The following is a 12,214-nucleotide window of genomic DNA, read 5'->3' as shown; positions in this document are numbered from 1 at the left end:
TAAACTCCTATTTGATTAAACCAAATATAACTTTAACCAGGATACCCTCTCCCTGGGTAGTTTTGTTTGGAGCTAGAGTAAACAGTGTCTGATATGTTCCTGCCTTTCAATGATGCTTACCAGATGCAAAATTCATAAATGTATTCAAGAGATGCCCAAGTTACCAACTCCCTCAGGAGCTGCCAAGGCCCCTGGGAAACCAGACTCTGGCTCTGCTTCTCTGTAGGGTGATAGGACATAGCATTAAGAAAAAAAATTGGCTTCCTTGGGTCTTCCTTGCCACACTTTCCCTAGTTGTGGCATAAGGCCTTAGTCGCCCCATGGCATATGTAATCTTTTCAAACCAGGGATTGAATCCATGTTCCCTGCATTGGCAAGTGAATTTTTAATCACTGGACCACCAGGGAAGTCCTGGACATAGCATTTTTTAATTTCTAGTTTCCTCCTCTATAAACTTGGAGAAGGAAATGGCAACCCACTCCAGTACTCTTGCCTGGAAAATCCTGTGGACAGAGGAGCCTGGTAGGCTACAGTCCATGGGGTCTCGAAGAGTCTGACAGGACTGAGCAACTTCACTTTCACTTTTTACTTTCATGCATCAGAGAAGGAAATAGCAACCCACTCCAGTGCTCTTGCCTGGAGAATCCCAGGGACGGGGGAGCCTGGTGGGCTGCCAACTATGGGGTCTCACAGAGTCAGACACGACTGAAGCGACTTAGCAGCAGCAGCCTCTATAAACTGAGGAATTGGTAACTACTTAACTGGCATAGTGTGTTAAAAGTCCCAACCTCATTAGCAATTATAACCACTATCAGTATTTCTCCCTCTGAAGTTTTTTCAGAATCTTTCCAAAGGGAGGTAGGAACATTTGCTGCCAAGTTCACCTTGGGAGGTCCCTAGGCCCAGATCATTCTTGCCTTCATGAAGTTTCATGTCCTTCATTTCAGATTGAGAACTAGGGACTTCCCTGGTGGTCCAGGGGTTAAGAATCCACCTTGCAATTTAGGGCACGTGGGTTTGATCCCTGATTGGGGAGCTTAGATCCCATATGCCTAGGAGCAACTAAGCCCCTGGGCTGCAACTACTGAGCCCACATGCTCTGGAGCTCGCTTGCTGCAACTAAGACCCAACACAGCCAAATAGATTGAAAAAAAAAAGATCAAGAACTAGAGTATTCTCACTGAGTTACACATGAAATAGGTAGGCCTGGGGCGGTACTACGGACAATGTTCTACCAAACCAGGAGAGATGGGGCGATACAACAGTGATCTCTTGCTTAGTGAGCGCTGTCCTCCTTGGGGAGCTTGATGGAGGTGGAGCCACTTACACCCATAAACCCACGATGGTGAGAAAGGGAAGTTCCAAAGAGGTTGGGGCTGGGCGGGGACCTATGAAGGGTAATGGACAGTTCACCTGTTCACCTCTTTTAGTAACAATATTTTCATAATTGTTCTCCCATGACCTTGCCTCTCTCTATCTCCCAGTGTATGTCTATAGTCTCCGTTTTTGACCTTAGGTATGAGACAATTTGCTTCCCTGGTGGCTCAGTGATAAAGAATCCGCTTGCCAATGCAGGAGATGCAGGTTTGATCCCTGAGTCGGGAAGATCCCCTGGAGAAGGAAATGGCAACCCACTCCAGTATTCTTGCTGGGAAAATCCCATGGACAGAGGAGCCTAGTGGGCTACAGTACATGAGGTCACAAAAGAGTCAGACACAACTTAGCGACTAAACTACAACATGAGACAAGTTGAGGCAACTTCCTTGCTATTGTTTATCTTGCAATTCTCTGAAGGTATTCTTCTAACAGCCTTTTGCCATCTGTCACTGTTTTCTACCTATTCCTGGATGTCATTATTTTTTCTTGCTTATTTTTGTTATGTGCTCACTCCCAAAATCTGATCTGTACTTCAAGGTCTGTCTTGGATGCCTTTATGAGGCCACTTGGATAGAGACACTTCCCTTCTCCGGAACCCCATAGCCCTTAGTTTCCATGGCTTCTGAGATCATCACCAAACTGGCATGTGCTTGCATTAGACTTATTGCCTGCACCACCCTTCAGATTCCTTAAGACAGGAATTGTCTTGTACAGGGGACTGCCCTTGGCACAGTGTACTTGCTTGAGAAATTTCACTAAATTCAACCGGAAGTTCCAATTTGGGAAGAAAGGACAGACAGACAGCAAGCATGATACATTTAAAGAAATAAGAGATCATTTCCCACTTTTTCTTGAGAAAGGCCTCTCATGTATGCCTCTGCCACACAAGTGTGTACATGCTCAGTGGCTCAGTCATGTCCAAATCTTTGCCACCCCATGGACTATAGTCTGCCAGGTTCTTTAGTCCATGGGATTCTCCAGGCAAGAATACTGGAGGGGGTTACCATTTCCTACTCCAGGGGATCTTCTTGACCCAGGGATGGAACCCATGTCTTTTGCGCCTCTTGAATTGGCAAGCGGATTCCTTACCACTGTTCCACCAGGGAAACCCCTGCCACTCAGATATAGGACAGGGAGTAAAAGGCTTGTCTAGAAACCACCTGCTCGAAGAACTCTTTTCTTCAGGAGAAACACAAGCTATAAAAGCAATCACTACCACCTCTCATTTCCTGTAATAAGGAAATTCTGAATAACTCTTTTCTGGGGACCTGCTGAGTCAGAGGTTCACACCTGATTAGGTAAGTCCTGGGTGTGGTCAGGGAAGAAGTGATGAATTTTTTTTTAGTTTCTGCACCCAGCATCAGCTATTTATATATCAGTGATGCAAGTTTCCATATGTAGAATTCTTGATATTGTTCAAAGTAGTTTCATACACATGTCCAAACAGGACTGACCAAGGTTAGCTGTCTAGAAAAGGAATGTGATGGAGCAGGTTCAAAGGATCCCCCCGTCCTTGCACTGGAAAAAAGAGCTTTCTCCAGGGTGGGAACACAGTGGGAAAGGAGAAGCAGGACTTCCCTGTTCTGACAGTGTTAGCACCGAGATGGGACCAGTGGGAGACAGACAACAGGCTGGAGAGTAGATTTCAGTCATTGGCAAGTAAATGGGAATTAAAGAGCTGACAGTGGGCAAGGTCACCCTGGGAGCATGAGAGGAGGAGGGTGGACCAAGGATGTAGTCCTTGCACTCAGAGGGTGAGAGGAGGCCAAGATCCCTGAGGAGGCCAGGAAGGGACGGCAGAGATGCTAGGAAGAAGTGAGGGAGGGGGTTATGGAAGTGAAGGGAGTCGAGATTGAGGAGGGAGGGAAAAAGAGAGAGAATCAGCCTTAGTGGAGGCAGCACAGACTTCCTGCTGTAAGAATCAAAATGTGCCCATTGGATTTGGAGTGGGGCAAAGGATGAGATGAGTGGAACAAAAGTGGAGACAGAAGGTGAATTTTCCAAGTGCCAAGAGGAATAAGAAATAAGGACAGCATAGGAGAGGCATAGAGGTCACTAACTGTCTGCTCCTACAGTCTCCTCCTTCCTCTATCAGCCCCACGAGGTGTAAAGGCCTGGCTGTTTCAGCTTATTTTGGTTTGCTCCGATGGGGAATATCCGCTCCAAGCACTCCATAGAGCTATCTGAGGAAGCACTGCGGGACCGAAGCTGGGTTTCTCTCCTGCCTCTGCCCTGTTCTGCTTTCACTGGTATTGTTCCTTAAATGACATCTTGCATCCCAAACTCCACCTTGGCTTCTGTTTCCGGAGAGCCCAACTGCCCACAGAGAGTGATGGAAACAAGGGAAGGTAAAAGAAGTGAGCAAAAGCAAAAATGAAGGTTTCTTTTCCCCCTTTCTGTCACTTAAGAGTAGGAAGGATCCAGGGGAGAAGAATTGCCTGAAGACACTGGCGAGAGACAGGAGAGTTGACCGAGAAAGGTCCTGGGGAGAAGAGGGAGGGTGGACTTTAAAGCTAAAGGAGTGACTGGCCTGGAATAAGAGGGGCATGTTGCCGAGTCCCTGAGACTGAGGCTGAGGACATGTTGATGGGCTGATGTTGAGCGTTTGGGAGTCGGTCACGGAACACACTGCCAATCACTTTAGTTTCAGCACTGGGTGATGACTCTGTACTGGAGAGATAAAAGGAGGAATCCTTGAGGTTAAAGTGGATGAGATACCTTCCCCCACAGTGAGAGAGGCTCTGGAGGAGGCAAAATTTAGCACAGCTGTAAACAGAGGAAAAACCTTGGGCAAAACTCGTTAAACAAGAGAATGGGACCTGGGACAGAGAGGAAAGACCCACTTCAGCCCATCAGAATCTGTTTGGCCTGTCCAGATGGATTTGGGGTACTGATTCTGAAGTCCAATGGGTTTTCTGTGTCTTAAAACTCTGATCCATCCACATAGTTGCTAAACACACACTTGTGTGTTTATATAACACACAAGACATGATACAAATATTGAACAGGGCAGGATTGTGGTGAGAACCTTCCAGCACCTTAGGGAGTGCTGTGTGTGCTCAGGCATATCTGACTCTTTGCGACCCCATGGACTATAGCCCTCCAGGTTCCTTTATCCAAGGAATTTTCCAGGCAAGAATACTGGAATGGGTTCCCATTTCCTTCTCCAGGGGATCTTTCCGACCCAGGAATTGAACCCGCATCTCTTTTGTCTCCTGCATCGGCAGGAAGGTTCTTTACCTTGGGTTACTATCACTTAAGCAGCTCCAATTCCTCCTAACTGTACAATCGCCTAGTCCAGGAGGATGTGATTTGAGATGTCATGAGATACCTTAATCAAATGCAGACTCTGGTCAATTATACTGCCTCATTCTATTGGTCTATAAACCTGACAAGAGAACATGACATGAGGAGAATCTAGCATCACTTGCCCTTGCTGAGCCCCCGTGAGACCCTAGCAGCCACGTTTGCTTCTGCCAAAGGCTCACAAAACACCTTTTTGTATCTCATTTGAGGATTTTTCCTCAAAGGACTCAAAGGTCATTTTCAAGGTCACTGATGAGTAGTTTTTAACATTCACCTTCTTTTCCATCTTAGGAAATCAGAGTTATATTCTCTGTAACCTCTCTCTGCCTGTCTGTGATTCCTCAAAGACTGTTGGCAGTGAGTTGGTGACACTCTGAGTTAATTCCTTTTTTTTTCCTTGAGAGCTCTGGAGTGGAATCCATCCAGACTAGCAAGCTTGAACACATTTAGAACAGCTATATTTTCTCTTACGTTCTTTCTTAGCTGTTTGTTTCTGAATCCTACTTACCACGTTTTTCTACCCTCTTCTCTTCTAATGCCATGCTTCTCACTGAGAAGCTGGATGCAGTAAAAAGATTCTGCTCTTCCTCTATCCTCTGGAAACAGGACACATTTGGCCAGCAAAGGGACTAACTCCTAGCATGTCCTTTTTCCTTTTGTTGGAACCAGCTTCCCCTCCTACCAAGAGCAAAATTCCTTATCATTTCCTGCAGTGATCTGGACACCATCAAGTTCAACACCCTGCCATTTAACAGAGTGAATCATAATTCTAATGGGAAAATGGGAGGAAAGTAAAAGACAAAAGGGAATTACTCTAAAACGATGCATGCATACTTTTTCCCCCAGCAACTTCAAAGGTGGCGCCCCAGCTCACCAACCGTGTAATTTCATGTTTCTAATTTATTTGGCCACCAGAGGGCAAACTGAGTGCATTTTTTTTTTTTTTTTTTAAAGGAAGGGGGAAGGCTGCCACCCTAAACAACCCCAACAAAACACTGTTAGATAATCATTGCTGAAAATGCCCACAAGAAAGCACATTCCAAGTGTCTGTTTTAAGTTGATACTTTTGATATGGTTTCCGCTCCATGAAGACATCTTAACCTTAAAATTCCTAAGATGGGCCTCCTGAATTTTCTTCCCCTCCTGTGTGTGTGAGTGCACGTGCGTGTTCATGTGTGTGTGCGTGCATGTGCGTGAGTGTGTGTGCGTGTGTGTGTGTGTGCAGAAAGCCCCCTGACAGCAAGAATGGGTTGCCTATACTGCATCTGACATGTACTTCCCTTTGCTATAAACGCCTCATTATTGAGCCATTGAATCTCCAAGTGGGTGAAGAGATCAATGAGGAATTAGTGCTAATCTTAACATTATTGGACTAAAACATGAATCCCACCTGTGAAGAGAAGTGCTGAGTCCTATGGGAATCTGAGGATGAGTGCAGTTGATCCCTGAGTGTTAGGCTGTCTCTTCTGGTTGCATCTGGGTATGACTTGGTGCTTGTGGGGTTTGGAGTCCGAGGTAAGGGGTGCCCAAGTCCACTGTGGGTCTTTGAGGCTGAGGAGTTGGGAGGAGGAGGGGGCATGAGAGCGGTGATGACAAGAAGGAACTGAAAAAGTGAAAATATGCAGGGTTTATTTTGTGTTTCTGTACACTTTTGACCCTGGGGAATTTTAAAGGACTTTTTCTAATATTTATCTTAGATGGATGGAGTCATTCATTTGATAAATATCCCAGGCACTATGTAGGGGTTGAGAATAAACAGTAAATGCTGCAGAGTTCCAGGCTTCAGGGAGCTTTTCTTTTTTTTTTTTCAGTTTGGCTGTCCTGAGCAACATGTAGAATCTTAGTTTCCCAACCAGGGATTGAACCCTGGGCCCCAGCAGTGAAAGCACCTAGTCCTAACCACTGGACTGCCAGGGAGTTTCCCTTCAAGAAGCTTCCTAAGTTTGTTTTTAGCCCCATAAGGACAACATGGAAATCCTAGGAGAGGTGCTTTGACACCCAGGAAACATCCAGGGTCCAGATATGTGGATGGAGGCACAGCTCCCAGCAAAAGCAGGTTTTCTTGAAAACTGCTGATTGTGAGGAATAAGTCAAAATGGCAAACCTTCAGGAAAATACCCTAAATCATTTCTTATATACAGGAATACATTGAGTGTTTGCTGAAGAAAGGAAGAGAAAGCAGCATGGCAAAAATGTAAATTGATCCCTGGTGATAGCTAAGATCTTGATGATCTGATAAAATGGCACATAAGGCAGAGCAAACACACCCTTGTGTTAAAGCCAGAATTTTCATCCACAGTGAAAGATGTTACCAAAGACAGTTGGAGGAAATCAAGTCTGTTACCGAGTATAAACAAGGTCCTACTGTACAGCTATAGTCAATATCCTGTGATAAACCATAATGGAAAAGAATATAAAAAAGAAAGTCTTAATAAACAAGAAGGTCATACTGTGTAGCATAGGGAACTCTATTCAATATCCTGTGATAAACCATAATGGAAATGAATATAAAAAAATGTCTATATGTGTATAACTGAGTCACTTTGGTGTACAGCAGATTGACATAGCATTGTAAATCAACTATATGTCAAATAAAAAAAAAAAAAGATCGTTACTGAGTCCAGGCTCCTACTGTTCACTGCTCAACAAGCTAATAAATTGCACTTTGCTGTGGGACCATCACCACCATCCTCTCCAGAACTCTTTTCATCTTGTGTGACAAGCTCTGTCCCCGTGAAACAACTTCTCATTCCCCACTTCCTCTAGCCCCTGGCAACCACCATCTTACTTTCTGTCTCTACAAATTTGACTCTTTCTTATAAGTGGAATCTTACAGTGTTTATCTTTTTGTGGCTGGTTTATTTCACTGAAAGTAATATCCTCAAGGTTCATCCATGTTGTAGCATGTATTAGAATTCCCATTTCTTTCTTCCTTTATTATTTTTAATTATTTATTTTGGCTGTGGTGGGTCTCCCTGCTACACCAAGGGGCTTTCTCTAGTTGTGTCGAGTGGGGCCTACTCTCTAGTTGCAATGAATAGGCTTCTCATTGTGGTAGCTTCTTTTGTTGCCGAGCATGGGCTCTAGAGCACAGGTTTAGGAGTTGTTTTCTTTTAAAGTAGAGTAATATTCCATCATATGTGTAGATCATGTTTTGTTTACTCATTTATTCACTGATGGACACTTGGATTGCTTTCACCTTTCACCTTTTAGCTGTTGTGAATAGTGCTGCTATGAACGTGGGTATATAAATATCTCTTTGAAATTCTGCTTTTGGTTATTTTGGGTATGTCCCCAGAAGTGGAATTGCTGGATCATATGGTAATTCTGTTTTTAATTTCTTAAGGAACCACTACTCTGTTTTCCACAGTGGCTCCATGATTTTACATTTCTACCAACAGTCATAAGTGTTTTAATTGCTTCATATCCTCACGAACACTTGTTATTTTCTGTTTTGATAGTAGCCATCCTAATGGTGAGGTGGCATACAACCTTTTTAAACGCAGGTTTTCTGATAATTTTGATCTCCCAAACTCCTAACTTTGCATAAAGTCCTAAATTCCCTAATCACAATGTTTTTATCCAAGAATATTTTTAGGAAATGATACCCCCTGTGGTTAGAGAAAGGATATTCTATGTCATTTTAAGAGTCTTTACCAAATATAAAGGTAAAAATTTGAATTCTATTTTAATTTTCTTTCATTATGAATGAAGTTGAACTTTTCACTGTAATTGTTAATTAGTTATGATTTCACTGCTGTGAATTGGGTTTCAATTTCTTACATGGTACAATATAAAGGAGAAATAACTACTGAACGTTTTCTGTGTGCCAGCTACTGTTCTAAGAATTTCACATGTAGTAGAGCAGTTAATCCCGACCCACCATGAGGCCAGTGCAACGATTAATCTCATTTTTATGGAGGAAACAAGAAGGGAGGGGTCAGGGAACTTGTCCAAGGCCCTACCCAGGAAGCCTGGATTCAGAGTCTGTGCCCTTAGCTACAGAATGGCCAATTCCTAACCTGCTTGATTTTTTTTCTTAACTATAAAATTAAAAAATAATTATCAGCCTATGCCTTTCTTTTGTTACCACTTTTTTTTTTTGGCCATGCCCTTGGCAGTGAAAGCACAGTCCTAACCACTGGACCACCAGGGAATTCCTAGTACATTTCTTTTTCTTTCAGCCAGTCTAGAACTTCTGTCCTTTTCAGATAATAGAAAAATTTTTATATTAGATGTTTATATATGTATTAATATGTATTTTCTTTCCTTTCTTTTTCATTTTTATGCAGACTATTATGCAAACCATTTTTATTTTTATTTATTTTTTGCAAACCATTTTTAAAGTCTTTAATTTGTTACAATATTGTTTCTGTTTTAAGTTTTGGTTCTTTTTTTGGCCTTGAAGCATGTGAAATCTCAGCTCCTCAACCAAGGTTCGAACTCCTACCCCCTGCATTGGAAGGTAAAGTCTTAACTGCTGGACTGCCGAGGAAGCCCCTGTATGTATTTTCCAAATAATCTTCTCTCTGAAACCATTTATTGAATTATACTTTTTGTTCCATCATTTCGTGATGGTTCCTTTCTGCTGGTCTTTATCTCCTAATCTTTGTTTGTTTAATAAACGTTATATGTTCAGTCATCTCTTTGAGGATCCCATTCTGTTTTTTTCACTTCATCAGGCGTGATTCTGCCTCTGGAGTATTGATGCTGCTGGTTGCTTCTCTTAGTATTAGTTTCTGTGTATTGTGGAATTTTAGTTTCCAGGTCATTTCCAGGTTTTCCATCTTTCTTCTCCGGTTCCTCACTCCTTCTTGCCCAGTGACTGAGCAGTTGCCCTCCCCAGGGCCCTGATCGGTGTGAAGTCTTCTATGGCAGCCAGGGCTCCTGCCCTGGCCTGACCTGCCGATGAATCAGGTCCAGTCCCACAGCTGAAGGAGGCTAGGTTACAGCCATGGGCAGCACTGGATGCTCTGTAGGCCACAGTCCCAGGCAAAGTCAGTAGCAACTTATTTCAATCTATTTTTTTTTTTTTTTGAGATAATGGGAAGAGACCAATCACAGCTCCTGAATTTTTGATATGAATTGACTACTCTGGTCCCCCAGCTCAAGTGGGCAATTCAATTCTTTGTCATCAATTGACAGGACTTGAATTACCAGCTACCCTTGACTGTATCCAGACTCCAAAAAGCTACAGCATCAGCCTTGTTCATCTTTTGCGCTTTTATATTCAATTTCTGGGAATACCCATGAGGATAGTCTCCCCTTGTTAAAAATGGATTTTTTATTTTATCTTAGAGTTTATCCACCATTGCTTTGTACTGGAAGCTTTGGGTTCTCTTTTCGATTTCACTCATGTGTCTATGTCTTTACGTACAAGCATTCATTGTTGCTTTCTCTTTTATTTTTTCATTGTAGCTCTCTGCTATGAGTTAAGGAGCCTGTCTCACAAGTTCCTCCAATCATGTCCTGGTCACTTTCTCCAGTCTGGATCAGGTAGGAAGCTTTACAGCAGTAATCTGACATGAGAGAGGAGGAAATGGTGCTGTCTAACCATTCAATGTGAGGACGCATCAGTGGAGCCCTGGGGTTGCTGTTCTGAAACAGCAGAAGGTTTCTCCTTGGGAGTTCCATGCCAACAAGTCACCAGGGGTCTCCAGCCAGGCTAGATCCAGCAGCAGGGAGTATAGCAGAGCGAACGTTGGTGGCTTGACAGGATTCCTAGATGGAATCAACAACCAGAAGTTGAGAATCTGAGGGATTCCTGCAGAAAATAATGGTGTATACAGCAGCCGGGATGTACCTGAGGATGTACCTACCTGCACCACGTTCTTAGGGCCCCACGAGTAAACTGTCCAACACTCCACTCTAGAGGAGGGCACATCCGTGGCCCCGGGTCCCTCCCCCTCTCCTGCTGCACCAGAATATTTCTCATGCCACAGGCAAGGTGATCTAAACACAGAGCTGCATACAAGAGTGGTGCCTCTTTTGCAGCATAAACAGAACCGGCTTGAGGGCCCTCATGGCTAAGAATTCAGGGGCAGGGAGCAGCAGCCTCTGCCCCACCCCGAGGCCCTGGCTCCCTTTCTGCTGCTCAGCCTGCGATCAGGTCCAGTGGGGCTGACAGAGGTGCGGACACTGGGCAGGCGCTCCCAGTACCAGACACACAGGGCTCTCTGCCTGGCCAGACTGTCTCTTGAGATGCCTGTGCAAGTCTGCCCCAGAAACACGTTCTTCCTGGAACTGGGTGTCATCTCAGGACAGAGAATATCAGGAGTCATAACTTGGCCTTGCGGCAAGTGAAACTGGCTAGTCCGGCCGGAGACTGCAGGTTGCTGGGCTTGGGCTTTGGGCCTGAGCCGGGACTTGCAGCGGGGAACCTCTGGGAGTGCCACCAGAGGGAGCCCTTTCCACATCATAGATGTGCCGGTGTGCGCACACCTGAGTTTCTGCATGATGACCATACTGAATCGTGCCTCCATTTTCCTAATTTATGTACAATCAAGCTCGTCTCCTGCCATGGTTCAGGTTCTAACTTACTTCGATGTAGTTATGTAATGTTGAAATCACACATCACAGTGTGGGCTCAGAGAGAAATTAGAGAGGTTGCATGTGTCTTCGCTCCCCAAATGCCCCCCGCCCCATCCACCTCACTTGGCAACCAACGTCTTGAGATCGTCCTGAAACTATAGTGGCCCCAGCAGCAGGTGGAGAGGGGCATCAATGTAGGGAGGGCGCCTAGATTTGCTGCACGGCCCTCCAGCAGGCATCTTTGCTAGGATGGAGTGTCCTGCCTGCTGGCAAATCCCTCTTGCTCTTTTTAGATGCTCTGGAGGCTACAGATGGGGCCACGAGTGGTTCAAGAAGGCTCAGGGAAGAATCTGTCTGGCTGAGAAGAGAGTGTGGCTGTATCTGAGGAGGGCAGTGGCTGACCCAGCTTCCGGTGTGCAGGAGGGCCACTGGGGAAGGGGCTGAAAAGAGGGGCTGAGCTGGGCCAGATGGAGCCAAGGGGATCGTTCCAACATGAATGTCACAACTGGATTCGGGCTCCGTGTAAAGCACCTCATGTTCCCTGGCTGGGTCACAACACAGGGTGGTGTTGTTAGAGGCCATCGAGTAAGTCTGAAGGAATTTCAGGGTCTTGGGGGCCTTATTATCCTCTGGTGCAGGCTGAGAAGAGGCCAGGCTCTTCTAGAAAAAGAACCATGTCCAACATAGTCCTGCCCACATTGTAGGTAAGATGGGAGGAAGGAGGGAGGGATCGAAGTGCAGAGAGGAGGCAGAAGGCAGGGCCTGCTGATCCTCTCCGTCTCCTGTGTTTCAAACACTAGTCCCCCTGAGGGAAATGAATGGACTCAGAAGATAAGCCCGGCACTTAGAGACTAAGAACCACCCCCCGACTCCCGAAGGGAAGGGATTCCCTTGGAGTGAGAGTGAGGGGACTCGATGAGGCTGTGGACATTGTGGGTCCTAAAGGATGGGGGTCTTTGGGTTGAGCCCTGGGAAAAGGGCAGACATGACAGAAAGGTCT

General features: G+C 45.0%; 1 long non-coding RNA gene across 1 annotated transcript; it reads left to right on the top strand.

Annotated features, from left to right (window-relative positions):
* Nucleotides 1–10,100: 10,100 nt before the first annotated feature.
* LOC110147444 (uncharacterized) lies at nucleotides 10,101–11,727 on the top strand. The gene is made up of 2 exons (XR_002316853.2): nucleotides 10,101–10,179; nucleotides 11,508–11,727. It is a non-coding gene; the product is annotated as an uncharacterized lncRNA (long non-coding RNA).
* Nucleotides 11,728–12,214: the final 487 nt, after the last annotated feature.

The sequence above is a fragment of the Odocoileus virginianus genome, chromosome 27, assembly GCF_023699985.2.
Source record: "Odocoileus virginianus isolate 20LAN1187 ecotype Illinois chromosome 27, Ovbor_1.2, whole genome shotgun sequence".
Classification (NCBI taxonomy): domain Eukaryota; kingdom Metazoa; phylum Chordata; class Mammalia; order Artiodactyla; family Cervidae; genus Odocoileus; species Odocoileus virginianus.
This window is presented reverse-complemented; position numbering and strand designations above follow the sequence as displayed.